Raw genomic sequence first — 15633 nt, forward strand, 5'->3', positions numbered from 1 at the left:
GCTGCTGTGCTCTTCAGCATGTCCCTTTGTGCTTGTGTTTCCCAAATCCTTCTGTTATTCAAAATATCCCTGCTTACCATCACCCTACATAATAAATGGGCAGGTGGTTTATTTTTCAGTAGACACAATTAATATTTTCAGCCATTCTGTAGAGTCCTCTGGAGATATTAAACTCTCAAATGCCAACAGTGTTTCCTTTGCAAAGCAATGACTGCAGGTACTGTGAAGAAGTTGTGGTTCTTTTGGGTCACAGACATCTATTTGTATGAGAAATGTGCATCTTTGGAAGACTGCTAAATATTACTGCTTAAATCTATTACAAGGAAGCACAATTTTCTGTAACCTAATTTCCTAAGCCTAATGAACCTAGCAAATTTCCTCTGATGTCTTCCCAAGTTAATATGTTAAATCTAATTTATTTGGCAAAAAATTGGACAAATTTGCTCTTAATTGAATTAACTTAGAAGAAAAAATGTATTGTTATGGAAATCTATGACTAATAATTCACAGATGTGAAAGTCCGGGTTTTGGTTCCATTTACTTATTAGGTTGCAATTTCTATTTTTGTTTACTGTAATTTACCTAAGAGTTGACTGATCCATATATTTATTTGAAAAGTTTGCTAAATGATACTGAATTACTTCCTTGACACTTAATGTTGCAGGGTTTTTTGTGCTGCATGATTATCTTCATACTTATTGAAAACTGAATTTACTGATTGATATTCTTGATTTGTACTGATATTTTTGTGGACCCTTAATGACTGGCTGAAGCATTTTGGTCAGTAATAATATGTTCCTAGTAACTTTGATTCCTAGATCTCAGTGATGCATAAAGAAGGGTAATTCACATTGTTTTTATTTTGATTGGGAAAACTAAAGCCCTGAGGAGTTCAACAAATGCCAAAGTAGAACCATGGCCAGGAGCAGGTCCTCTTGACATCTAGTCCTGAAAGTAGTTCAGCAACAAAAGACACAGATTTGACCATGTGTATTTCTTTGATTGTATGTGAACAGAATATAAATAAAAAAGGAACATAGTTGTTTTCCTCCTGGAAAAAATTCATATTCTTGATACCAACAGCTATAGTCCTTTCTTGCCACTTGCTTATGTGGAGAGCTATGATGGAAACAGTGAAACCAGACCTCTGACAAACACATTACAAGGGCCAATAACATGTGCAAACCTATGTATGACATTAGAGCATCCATGCATGTCTCCACCTTCTGATGTGGCTTGTGCTGAAAGAATTCTACTGAAAATACCATTTTAGAATAACTATGTATATTAAAAGAATAGAGTTGGTTTCTTTCTGTTTGCACATCTCCACTAATTTCGGAATTGCTCGGGAGAGAATTTGGCTTTTAAACTATAGGCCAGAAATCTTTCTAACTTTCTTGCGTTTTAAAGTTACTATCAGCAATATCCAAGGTTATTTATAAATGTTCTAGGAGTTTTCCTGCTACAAAATTTTACCCTGACTTTCATATCTCTTCTGCACAACAGCAGTTGTATGAAAAATAGCCAATAAACTGCAATAGTAAGGTCAACAGTTTTAGTATTAAAATCAGTTTACAGTATGTTTGCTTGAAGTGCACATAAATTCAAAGAAGCAATAAGTATAAACAGAATAGCTGATTCCTTGGATGCACTCCAATATAATTATAGCTGTTCACCCTTGTGACTATTTGTGTGTGTAGCTTAAAGCTATTTGCCTGCCCTGAGGTACAGTAGCAGTATTTTTATACATCTCTGTATCTGATTGAAATGCAAAACTCAGTAAACCTGGGAAGGATGCTAACAAGCTTAAAGAAATGTATGAGTAAAATTAAACAGCAGATTGAATGTGCATTTTGACATATTTTAGCAGTAGCACCCAGTTCTTGGTTCAGGTACCTCTCATTCTCTTCAGTTTTGAAGCTGAGATATCTCTAAAGGATTTGTCACCAAAATAGTGTATTTCTAATAGGCAATTATGAAAAAAAAATTACCATCAATCACATTTATTGCAAACATCTCATAAAACAGTAAAACATTTATGTGGCTATGGAAGGCAAGTATGTTGCCATGTAATATACTAAGATTTGCATATAAAGAACAGCAGGCAGCAAACAAGTATCTTTTCCTTTCTTATTTCATTTATAGAAATGCCTTTGCAATGCGTCTACTTAATTTACATCAAAATGTTATAGCTGCAACACCTGAGTGATATTAATTGTCATTAGGTCCCTAAAGCAAGCAAAGTGAAGGCAAGCAATAACGCTGCTTTCCTCAGGTAGGGTGCGACGGGCCCGTCGCAGCTTCTCTGCACGCCTGTGCCCCAGGAGGCAGGGCTCGGTCTCGCGCGGATGTGCGCTTGTCACGGGGTTTTCTTCTTCCTTTGCTTCCTTCCGCGGTGTTCATTTTTCTCATTCATGTGAGCAGTTTGTTTTCAGACTGATTCCAAGAACACTGGGACTCTGGTGTTTCTGTGTGAATAATAAAAGGCGGTTGCATGGAAAGCAATGCAGCTCTTTTTGTGGGGGGCCTTATGGCAACTGACTGTCTCTACCCACCTCTGCTAATCTGCTCTGTAATCATGCACACCTTGTGCTAAGTGAACACACATTTTTTCAAAACTTTTTTAATAGCACAGAGAGCATCTACTATGGGGTTATATGATGTAAAATGACTAATAAAATGTTAGGCTATTTGTATGTCAGAGTTAGTAATGACTATCTTTAGCTGTTTTTTTTCCACAAGCCTCCAGGTAAAACGAAGCCGGCAGTTTTGCAGTGGAAAAAGAAATGAATGACATCACATTGTACAAATCTGTGGGTTTTTTTGACATTTGACTTTCAACTATCATTTTAAAAAATTCTGCCTTCTATTTACTTGTCAGAACTGGATTTAATTCCTATATCCTGCAAGGAATTCTCCATGTTAAGATACTGATATAACAAATTGCTGAATGTTTTAGAGATTGATTCTTGCTGACCAAAATGGGCTTTCAGATTGGAAGTCTTTTTTCCAGAAAACACCTGCTGAGATAGAAATCTGACTGCTATACAAAAGAAATATACAGTTTGTTTAGTCTGCTTCTATCTAGCAATTTGCAGATGCTCTCAAAAATTGCATTTTTCTAATGAAAATTACCTAAGGATTTGGCAAAGAACCTTGGTTAAAGTGGGCTGACCAGCCCTGTCAGGCGGCGGATTAGCATACTGATTGGTTGTTGCTTCTGTCAGTCGTCTGTCTGCAAAATTATGACAGGCCACGCAGCAGGGAGCAAATGATCATTAATACTTCATCCTCTGGGACACAATAAACTGCTGTTCACTTGCATACAAATAAAATACACAAAGCTTGTCAGACAAGGTGACAGCAGAAGGTGTGTTTTCAAAATGATTTTATACTACAGCGAGATGTGATCTTTTTAAGAGATGTTTTTTGTATTGTGCAGTATATAGTCTTGGCAGTAGTGTCTTTGGAATTTGTTCCCTTAAAAAAAAAAAAAAGAAGCTTTTAGTTCTTCCTAATATTTATTTTATTTCATTAGATGAACATAAGGTTTTGAACGCTATTCTTTGTTATGCAGTGGAAAGTTGACTGTGTTTTGCAGGAAAACACTCCCCTCAAGCAAGCAATTTTACCCTATTTAACCTAATCCCCCAAATAATACAGGCTCTACATGTAGGTGTACACAAACACAGTCACTCTGGGTAGATGAGTACAAAGTCACATGCCAAAGGATACTAATTAGAACAAAGATTCCCAAACTAGAAGAAGCTGTTCTGAGCTTGAATAAGTTGTTTCCAAAGCATTTTGAGAGGCAGAAAGTTAACAATCCCTGTAAAACAGAAGTGTTGTGTTGTGTTATGTTCTTGCTAGGGTCAGAAAGAGGCTACAATTTTTGAGGTATTTGTTCAGCCATTGCTTCGAGCAATGCTTTTCTGTTCTGGGAAGTGGACTGAAAAAGAAAATTACTGATTTATGAGAAGATTTTGCATGTTCTGCCTATAGGGTTTTCTGTTTTCCTTTTTTTGACACATCAACCAATGAATTGTTAGGTGGCTACTGCACTGGAAGTTTTGTGTAGGCAAGGAACACAGGGTTGCTTACCAAGTCAGTGTGGAGCTTGATAATGTCACTATATTCGTAATGAATTCCTTTGACATTCAGCAGAAAAATGAGTTTTTTGATGCGCTCTTCATGTTTCAATCTACTTTTCTCCTTTTATATTTTTTATGCATATTTGTGGGATGCACTGTATATCACTGTGCATTTGCAAAATATTTCAATTTCATTAAAAGTATGTTTTTAAGGATGATGTCTCATAAAAAATACTTTGACCACTTTTTGTAGCTACAGCAGTCTGTATGATGACAGTGGATCTCATCTATGGAACTTCAAAGTCATTCTTTGTTTTTCATTCTGCTTTTAAGGTGGATGAAGAAATCTGGAGTTTCCCTTTGCCCAAATTGACTCTGAATCAACCCTTTCATAGTTTGGTTCAGTTTGGGGTTTTCCTTCTCCTGGTCTTGATGGATTTAAAAAAAAAGATACCAAAGAATGATCTTTCTTGACTAAGCTAGGAAAAGGAAATACTGGAAACTTCACATGAAAGCTCAGTACATCCATGCATGTTCTATGTCAAAAGTTTTTGTTTTCTGTCCCTTCTATGTCATGGTTAACATTATTAGCATTATAACATCACCTACTTCAAAACCTGAATATGGCAAACTATCTATAAGTGACAAAGTAACTTAGTTACTGAGAATTGATATAAGTGGCAATTGTGTAAGTGTTGGTGAGGAATCTACCCATATTGCATAAGAAGAGAAAGTTAAATGTTGAATACATAGCACCAGCATCATGTGAATGATTGGGCAGAGAAGGAAAAGAAAAAGACAAATAGAAAATACTTCTTATATCACTTGTGGAACTTCTCTGAAATTCCACTGTCCCTTTGTGTTAAATTACAATGATTCTAGGCAACCATTACACAACGTGAGAGTGGAGTAGGAGAAAAGGGATTTGTTTTGTCCTTTTTTGCATATGCAGAGAGAGGCTGTGGGTTATTGGTTTTGTCATAAAATGAACAGAACAGCACTTACTGATTTGTGGCCTAAGCAGAAAGGCAAACGGTGCCTTTAATGTATGCCTTTTGTTTTGGCAGAGGCTTATCTAGGGAGACTTTAATATAAAGGAATGACTCCATAGGGCAAACCTTGGAGACTGAGGGTAGACTGTATAAGATAATGACTGCCTTGAATTCTGTATGTTGTTAAATAGTGGTTTGGGTTGCCCGGAGATTGTGAAGTTCAGTGATAAAACTTTTAAGCGGAGTAATTTCACTTCACCTTCCATAAGTCCTGTCCCTTCTGGTTTGTGCATGCAGAAGCATGAAAGTTAGGAATCATGGCACTGGCATTGCAAAATCCCAAGAAAAATGCTACAGTTAATGAGAGTTGTGCGTATAGCCCCCTACTTACCGCAATGACAATTCACTCCTATGAGTCTGTCAAACATCACAAAAATAAATGAACCTGATAGCTCAACAATAAATAACTGCTTGAGACACTTTTTTCTTTAAAATGGAATGGCCTAAACCCTCAGCTTTATTAAATCCACATCTCTCCATTGAGTTCAGTGCAGCTAAACTGATTTACACTGGTTGGGGAATTAGCCTGTTGTGACTCAAACTGCAAAGCATGCAAAGGTTTTGACAAATTCATTTGGAACATGAGCGGAAATGAATGTGGGGGTTTCAAATGTTAAAGCACTGGCTAAAAAAATATTACTTAAACCACTGTTTGAAAATCCTAAACTACCACTGCATATGTTCCAGTAATTTGCTCAGCAATGCAGTATGTTGTAGTCACTGAATGAAGAAAACTTCTCATGAGAATGTTTAAAATGTCACTGAGGTTCAGTTTAGATCAGGGTGCAGGTGGCTCTACAAAGGCTTTGCTGAGGGGATGTGTTTATACAGTTGCTGCTGAAGGATGGTATTGATTGGGTAGGCAACTAATAAAACAAGCGACCTCACTTTCATCTTCGTGGAGTCTGTTCCTTCAGTAGACAGAAAAGTGGTTTTAATTATTCACATCATCCATTTTAATATTTTTTTGCTTTTACCCACCCACTCTCTAAGTAGTAATCTCATCTTCTCACTGTACAAAACTGGCAAAGGGAGCAAGAGTTGGGCTGATGGATGACAATTTTTAGAGACTAAAAAGTTGATGTTGTCTCACTGGTTAGATTAGCAGAAGTCAAGATGTGCTGAAATCTCCGTGCTGTGAGGCTGTTTTTGTCACCTTCAGGGTGACACAGGACTTAACAGCAACTCTGATTTAAGTATTGCCACAGTATCTTTAGTGTTTTGCTAGTATTTATTTGTGACCTGTATTTTTAGAGTATTATGGCTTCTATATGTAAAAACAAAAATGCTGCTACTGTTATCAGTGTTCCCTTTCTCTTTGCTAGATTATTAAAAATCCTACAACATTGACGTAGGCAGGAGTTTAGCCAGAGGACAGTAAACACGCTTATCCTAGCACTTAGATTTCCAGGCAGAACCTACCAGAAATAGTAATTAGTGGGAGAATAAGATTTGAAGTTCAAGATGCTTAAAAGAGAGCTCTAATTCTGCTGCTGATCAGCAGTCCTACCTGGTCTCAGCGTGACAGTGCTGGTGTCAGGCTCACTTTGTATGGCAGTCATCTCCTGCATTAAATCATGGTGCTCCTCAGGTATGAAATATATACTTCATATGTATATTTGCTCTACTCAAAAACTATGGTATCAGTCTGTGCTGCCTTTCCCAAAGCTGCATTTTTTTCCCCCAGAAAGAGTATTTTTCTCCCATTCTAAGACTTTTCTTCAGCTTTCATGAAACTTGCAAGTTGTATAGAAGAGCTCAAGGGCATTTAAGGATAGTGGGTTTTGCAGTGTTTAGTCATTCTTGTGTGTGGGCCCATACCACAGATGGAATTTGAGGCTTTCAATTACAATTGTCCATTCTCTCCTGGATTGCATATATATGTGCCTTTCATGTATTGCTAGGTGAGGAGAAAGATAATACTGGCATGTGTAAATCAGCACGAGACCCACATTTTCGTTGTTTGCAGTTTTTCAGAAGAGAAGGGTTGCATGTATATCTCTGTTTGTGGATGAGTCAACAAAACTAGAAGAAATATCCTTGTTATCCTTGGGAACAGAATACTTCAGGGACCAATTTGCAATTGTCGGCCTTAGTAAATGTATGAGCTGGTTCACAGAAGCTTGGGCACAATCTGCACATTTTAATTGTGATCTTTATGGACCATCTTATCAAGAAGTTGTGTGTAAGCATGATGGCTACAGCTGCTCACTAATTCAGTGACACAACAGACTTAGGAGCCAGACATTGATGAGGGCATTTGAAATTACCTGCGTTATTCATACTTTCATATGTACGTTTTCCTGGAACTTCTTTGCTGAAACAAATCTTTTTAGAGCAGTGAGCCACAACATAATTACAATTTCTAAATGCCTACACCTAATGAACACTTATAGAAACTGTGGAACTTGCAAAATCCTTGCTGTTTTCTTGCTTCATAAAAAAGAAAAATGAGAGCAGTAAAGCACACAAGAAGATAGAACAGAAGAGTTTCTAGGTAGCCTGGTTGATGGCTTCAAAGAAAAAGAAACAGAATGAGCATTTCTTATTTCTGAAATGGCCTTATAAAGCTCTTAAGTCTCTGGCAACGACAGTCTTGGATACATTCCATAAAAATGTGTAAACATGTTCTCGTTCAGAAAGGATGTGGTGTATATGGCACAAGAACCAAAACGAGAAAGGAATAAAGATGGGAGAGTTCCTTAGTTAAGTCTTAGAAGGACTTTTCAGAGAAAAGTGTTGTGCTGAAGAATAGCATTTGTTCATTTTTTTCCTTTTCAAAATGCTCTTTTATCTCTTCCTTTAAGCTAATTTTAATTCTAAAACATCTGTAGTTATTTTCTTTTTAAATCAAGTCGATCTTTATGAAGAAGGAAAGCAGGGAAACAAGAACCCAAGAGCTTGAAAGGTGGTAGCCTCCTCCCATGCGCACAGTCTGTTTGTGAACATTGCTGCAGAAGGCATTACAGAAGCATGGTAGAAAAGCTGCTTCACTCTCCCCACTACAAAAATATAAGTAAAAAGATAAAAGCTGTACTGCTTTATTTATTTTTTTTTTATTTTTTTTTTAATTTTATGCTTGCTTCATACTTGGCAGTCCAATCTAAATAAAGCACCACTTTGAGGTAAGGATATGTTCCCTTTTATGCTTAACTCCTGTTTTGTTTCCTCTACCACTTCACCTTGTCTTGCAGAAGAAATAATTTGTGTGTGGAAGAAAAAAGTTGAGCTGATTACAGAGCATGCATATTCCCCATCCCCAGTAAAATAAAGTAGGAACCCATGTAAATGAGGCATACAGTTTATAATGAATTGGTCTGATCGTGATGATGTGTTCGAGTGCATCTCCCAAAGTTCATTAACTTAATGTAATATACAGTAGCAAGAACAATACCTATGATTACTCCAATTAAAATGATAGTTTTGTGCTTTTGTGTGATGCAAGTTAGTGCTGTGAGAACATGAAACGCACCTCATAAATGCCACCCAGCTGCAAAAGTGAAAAAGTGAATCTGCCAGCTTTTCCTAAAGGCACCTAGAATAATAGGCAGGGCTGCAACTGGAATTTGTTATTGTTGAAAACTCTGGCAGTTCCCCAAGCATGGTAAGACCGAGGCGATATGTCTGTGATATTGCTCAACAAGTCTTTAAAAGACTAAGGGAAACATGCAAACATATACCCTTAAATGGAATAAAAATAAAGCAAATACAATTATAAGTATATGGTATGTGGAAATCGCTAAGAGAAGGTTGTGAGCAAAGGAGGATAGCTCAACATCCTGCTCGAAAGAAGTGTAGGATTAAAGCTTTGCCCTGTTTTGAGTTCACCGCTTTATTAATAAAGAGCGGATGGTAACTGAAGAGATGAAGAGACTGTATTGTGAGACACCACAGAGCACTGCATGTGTGATGTTCCTTCTGAAGCCATAATAACCATTTGATTTCTGACCCTGAGGTGAATTTTGTATACTCATATGCATGAAGGAGGTGAAAGGATATGCACTGAGATATGCCCTTCTTTCCAAACTGTCTCTTTAGAAGTGACATAATTGAGGTATAAATAAAATAACAAGGCTTTTTTATATATATATTATTATTTCAAACTACCAACAGTTGTCTTCACGCTTGCTGGTATTTTAGTTGTGAATTTTAAATGGTGCAGCTCTTTACCGTTTCCTTCAAAATGTTTGATAGAGACTGCATTTTAAGGGAAATTTGCAGAAATCAGCTCTGTAATAAACGGTCCTAAGAACTTTAGTCAAGTCCCATGGTTGCTTCCTATTTGTCCTGTGACATCTCTGACAATAAAGAATACAGAGCCTTAAAATTGGCACTCAGCAGTAGGCGAGTCCATATCCTTTCCCCAAAATTGAAATGGGGACCTAGCACGTGGTAGTTGCTTAAAGTGTCTGCCATTATGTGGGATGCCAAGAGGCCACCCCCTGCTGTTTTCCATTCAAATGAATGGGAAACCTATGGATAAATTACCACCCGCAGCATATGATAGCGGACATTGTAAGCAGCTGTCACTGTAGCTCTGTAATTATGCAAGTATTCTTCCAATATTATACAATTAGATGGCCCCATCTTGCTTTCTTTCTCTTGATAATGTTTTTGTAGGTGTTAAGAGCTCTGAACTCTCTCCTTGTTCAATCACTTATGTCTTAGTGCAATACAACTGGCACTTTCCTGATGCTGCCATAGCTGGTGCTTTCTATACCATAGGTTGTCTTCTGATTCTTTTTCAAAACTGTTACTTTCTGTACCAGGAGATGACAAAATCATGTAGATTACTGTCAATAAGCAATCAGCCCTTACTTTTATTGAGGACATCAGACAGTGGTGGCTGATAGAAAGAGGCCGTTGGCTTTATTCTCTTTGTCGGAAATTTCTTCCTAGCGTTGGGTGGATGAAATGTCATCTAGATTAAATGTGCTTTGGGAGATGCACCAAAAAGTATTATCCATGCATCCTTTTTGCCACTTGAGGTATCTTTGTACTAGTAGGAGTAGAGAGAAATTGGATGGTATGAAGTGAAGCTGACTTTTTCAAAAGTAACAAATAGTATTCAACTGGGGGAACCACTCATACAGTTAGTTTGTTCATATATTTTGCTCAGAAATGTTTTAAAAAAAAAAAAGCTTCTGCCTATATTATAGGCTACAGTTCCTTTTCTGTAAATGCTTGCTATTTCCTGTAACTTAAGGTGAGCTTATGAATATTAAAAGCCTGAATTTTCACAAAGATTGTTAATAAAAATGACTATTTCCATTTTTTCCTCACAGAACCTAACCCTGTTAGTTGCCATTTTACAGTTTAGTACTTTTTTGTCCACCTCCCTTATGTTTTGCTTCTGAAAGTATTTGAGTAAGAAACTGATGAGACTTCCTGATGCCCCAAAGGGTATTAAATATCATTCTCAAAAGACAGTATTCTCTCTGAGGTGGTTCAGGTATTTGTAGATGAATCTACAAAATCTGTCAATTCTATTTTTTTCTAAATTTCTGAAACTGTGGAAAGTCAGTTACATAAAATCTGTTCTTCAAAGGCAATCAGCTATATTTCCTTTTAGATTAAAGTTTAAAATAATTTTAGATTCAACATCATGGCTGCTAATTAGTACCTGCCTTTTTTTAATTCCAGATTTGGGCTAAGTCACAATGAATATTTTATTTGAAAGGCTTCTTTCTTGATGCCTTAAAGATGATTCCTGTAAACAAAAATCATGATCCAGTTTTGAAATTGCCTTTAGGTCCCCAAACCTCCTTTCGCAGCAAGCAGGCCAAGGTTATCAGACTGGTTTCTGAATTAGCTGCAGGGATCAGTGCGTTAACCCTGCCTCCCTAGCGACCCGGTACCCGGCTGAGGGAGCCCTACTACTGAATAGCAGCACAGGGTCAAGCATATTTACCAAAACCCCTGTTTTTACAGACCTGTGCTCATGTTGCTGGTTACACCACCATACAAGAAGTGAACAGGGGTAGTAACATTTGGAATCACTGAGGTTATTTTAGTGTCCTAGGTGGTACCTGGGACCTGAACCAACAGCAAGTTCCTGAGACTTTTGTGCAAACACCCACAATGCAGATACCAAAACGTCCAGAGGAACCAGGAGACTGACTGAGCCCAGGTGGCACAGACAAAGTCATGTGGGTAATGCAGGTTGCGGAAGCGTTCGGCTTATGCCTGCAGCGCCATGCAGAAGTGCAGGTGGAGGAGAGCCGCCTGCCTACCCCTGCCGAGTCGCATTTCTTTTCAAGGCAGTGGTGTGGGAATATTCCCACGTGGTGCAGAGCACAGGGCTGAAGCTGAATCCCTTCCTCACCCCTTCCCATGCGTTGCTCCCTTGCTTGCTTTGTGCACTCACTCACCATCAGACTTTTTTTTTTGCCACTTTAGATATTAATCGATATGTCTCAGGGTGTGTTTGGTTTTGTATTAAGTTATAGATAATAAGAAAGGATACATATCCTATACTTGGGATGTTCTGAAAAGGACTTTTGAGTCCTTTTCATAGGAAACCGTACAGTTTTCTGCATTTATTTGTTGAGTTCCTGTAAATACAGGGCTTCTTAGAGCTTGATAGTAACAGAGCATCATTCTGAATTGATAAATTAGAAGAATGAACTATGGTAACATAATGCCCCCTATGGTTTGTTAGAAGGTATGTACAATAACTTTAAAAGGAATGTTTCCCTAAGTACTTTAGCTGAATTAGAATTACATGTTATGCTCCTCAGCTACGAGAGGAAACATATCTGGCTCAATTTTCTTAATGAAGAGATCAGACACTGCTAATTTAGATGCTGTAAATCTCCTCCTCCTCTCTGGAGATTAAAAGCAATTGGGATCAAAAATATTTTTAGTGAATTTAATTGCATAAATAGTAACAGCTGAATTAATACATTTATATACCAGCCAGTTAGCAGTTTAAAGTAGGAAGTCATCACCTAAAGAGAGCAAAGCAGCCTGTCCCAGAGGGAGAGAAGGCTCTGTAATTGAATAAATGGCCACTTGATGGCAACATTTTACCATGTATAAGTAAACCCAGCAGAATTTGACAGTAGAAACTATAACCCTGAAAATGTGCAGGTTTCCTCAGGACCCAGTTTAAAAAGCTCTAAATACTCATAAAACATTGTTTTCCAGTAACTTGTGCCAGTAAGACCTCTTTATCCATCATATCTTGTATTCATCACAGTTGTAAGTCTTTTTATGAATTCCCTTGCTATAAGATTTCATGTAGCAAGTTAGTGCTTTCAATAAGACAACCCTTTTAAGAAGCAGAAATGGGCATACTATGTTAAAAGCTTTGCAGAGTGGTAAGCTGCAACAGCAGTAAGTTATATGATAATGTGTAAGTAATAATATGACATTTGACTGCTAACTTAGTTCTCTTTTTCCATTCAATTTTTTTATTCTCCTTCCCTACATCCAGTTTAAATGCAAGTCTTCCTTTCTTGCACTTGGTTAGACCTCTCAGTTCCCTTATGATCATATCTTTTCAAGGAAAATAAAAGCAATATTGAATAAATGTGTGACAACACAGAGCAAACATGTTAGCTTACTGACTTCTGTTGATTTTAAAGTACTGGCAAGCTGGGCTGCCTTATTTTGAAACATGCACAGCAACTTTCCTTTAAATCCCAAAGAAGGTGATAACCTGACTGGGGGAAGATTCAAACAAAAAAACCCCTCTCACTTGTAGGTGGCTTTACCTGTATGCAAAGTCCTTTTTTGCTTGCTCTCAGTGGATGGCCAATATGATTTTGCCCTATAGCCATAGGTATTTTTGCTTAGTTGCAGTGATACTGAAGCTCCTCAGTTCATCTGTAGCCCCCAAAGTTCACTTTTAGATATGTCCAGGGGAAAAAAAGTAGTAGCTCATTCTTTTTTTGGTGGTGAACCTGCAGCAATGAGGGCAGGCTTGTATGTACTAAAATAAAATGAATAAAAGGTGCAGAAGAGCTTTGGTAGCCCGTGCCCTGCCGTGTAGTGTGGCCTCATCACAGCCTGTGGTACAGAAGTGACATATGCTGGTGGGGGAGCCTGGGCAGAGGTGAATTGCCAAAAAAAGAGTTTTAGCCTATAAATGCACACACAGGGTAATAACAAATGTACAGTGGTTACTGCAGCTCACTAGCAGAACTGAAAAGCAAACGTGTGCAAGTTGGTTATCCAAGCAACACAGACGTAATTGCAGAGATGCGATGTCTCCCAGACCCAATGTCTTAGGCTTGCCTTGGATGACTTGGTGTTTCTGGGCTTAGTCTTGATTATGTCTTTGTTCTATTTTGGTAAATAATGAAAAAGTCATGGCTTTTTGTGCATTCAAGCCTTTGCACCCTGGGGACTGGGTGGGAGGGGATAAAACAGAGTGAGTGACTCACTGGAAATAGCTCTTGCACTTTGTCAGAACGTTAGAAAACTGTATTGGCTGTCTGCTTTTAAGCTGAAATTCCACTAGTGAAGTGTGGGCAGATTGATTTAGCCGTAAGTACATTTAGAACTCCAGAGAAAAAAATATTTTGTTCTGCTCACACTTGATGGAATTAATTCTCTTGCTACATCTCAGATATAGCTAGCACAGGTTTGGAGTGGAGAGTGCCTGTCTCTTCTTCTCTCCTTGTGCAACAGCCAGTTTATCCTTTGGACTGGGATTGGAAGCAAAACTCATTGCTGAATTTGCCACAGCTAAGGTTAAACAAATGTTATTCCAGCTACTGGTCCATGGGCATATATACAGTTAACATTTAAAATCCACAAAAAGACACATTCACAAGGTTTGTGGAAAATGAGGCAGCTTTCATTCCCATAATGGAAGGGATCTGAAATGAGCTGTGTTGTCAATGGGAGCACAAGAGGTTATATAGTTTTCCATAATCTATAAAACTTCTTCAGAATCATGTCATTAGCTTTCCTGTGATAGTGCACAGCAGAGCTAATAATGCAATTATGGTTCATGTAGTTAAACTATGCTATTGATATTTTTTTTTCCCAGGAGGCCTTCATTTCTAGCAGTTCTAATCATCTTCATTGTACAGCTGTATGGATTCCACGTTTCACTGTGAGGGAAATAAAATTGTAAATAAATACCAGCTTTCCTAATGCTTCTATAAATGCCAAATTTAGTAACCATTAACCAAATGTTGGAGTCTATAAAATGTACGTTTTTTTGTTTAGAGAAAAAAAAATTATACAAGAGGCCACATTCAGATTCCAGACACCAGAACGAACTATTATGATGGAGTGACTGAGCAGAATTTTATCCAATATTTGATTATGCTCATTTGTTGCAGCTATAATTCATTATATTTTCTGGTTTTTGTATCCTAAGTCTTTCCCTGTCTGTCTGCTGTATTTAAAAATGTAAGTATTAGAGGAAATTAGTATAATCACCACATGAAAATAGTGTGTTTGTTTAGTAGGAGGGGAAAAAGATCCCCCTTTTAACTTCCATTTCTGTTATTGAGCAAATGTGGAATCTGGACTTCTGCACTTTTACCTGATATACAATAAGTATGAAAGCTGAGAAGGGCAAGATAATTGAGATGCTATTCAGTCTATTATTAAATATCAATTCATGACTCCCATTCAGGAAATGTTTTACTTTTTTTTTTTTTTTTTTTTTTTTTTTTTTTTTTTTAGCAAAGGAATGGTTCCATCTGTCAATCTCTACAAAAAGCAAAATCTTGTTAGTGTGAATGCACGATGGAGAAACCCATTGCAAACTCCTCATTTTTGCAAGTTAATCTCAAACCGGAGATGCTGGAACCCTAACTCAAAAATACACTGGCAGTAAGGATGTTCACTGCCTCTGTGGTCTCAGTCTTCCATGATTAAGGTTGTTACAAGAGGATAAATCATTAAAGAGTGATGAATCTCTGAAGGGACTGTCCTAATTTTTTGAGGTAAATTTTGTTTCTATTAACTATTATGGTTCTTCTGAGTAAACTACCCAATGCATTACAAAGCCTTTAGAAAAGGCAGCTAATAAGGTGATAGGGTGCTAATCATTTTGTTGATAAATGTTCTCTCGTTCTCTGCTTTAATGTACATGGGACACAAATGATCTAAAAATAAACTCAAAGTGATTGCTGCTAAGTGTCTGAGGAAAACTACAGATATGTGAGGGACCTGCTAATTAGGCTTCCTCAGTGGGCCACATGGAAAGGCAAAGAAGTTGAAAATGGCATCAGAAAAATAAAGCAAATGTAGCTAATGGCTTTAACCATTCTTTAAAAAAAAAAAAGAAAAGAAAAAAAAGTTGTTTTCTGTGATAATGAACTCTCCAGCTGCAGATAAGGCTTTTTTTAAAGCCTTATGTTATCCCTATTGGTTATCAGTGTCAACGGTAGGAAATAATATGAAAAATAAAATTGACTGGTATACTGCCAGAATTATTTTGCTTGGTAATTGGGCCACTGCTATCCCTTCAATAGGTCTGATAAGCACAAAAGCTAGATGTCTTCAACTTTAATAATAGTAAT

Source organism: Dromaius novaehollandiae, chromosome 9 (genome assembly GCF_036370855.1).
Source record: "Dromaius novaehollandiae isolate bDroNov1 chromosome 9, bDroNov1.hap1, whole genome shotgun sequence".
Classification (NCBI taxonomy): domain Eukaryota; kingdom Metazoa; phylum Chordata; class Aves; order Casuariiformes; family Dromaiidae; genus Dromaius; species Dromaius novaehollandiae.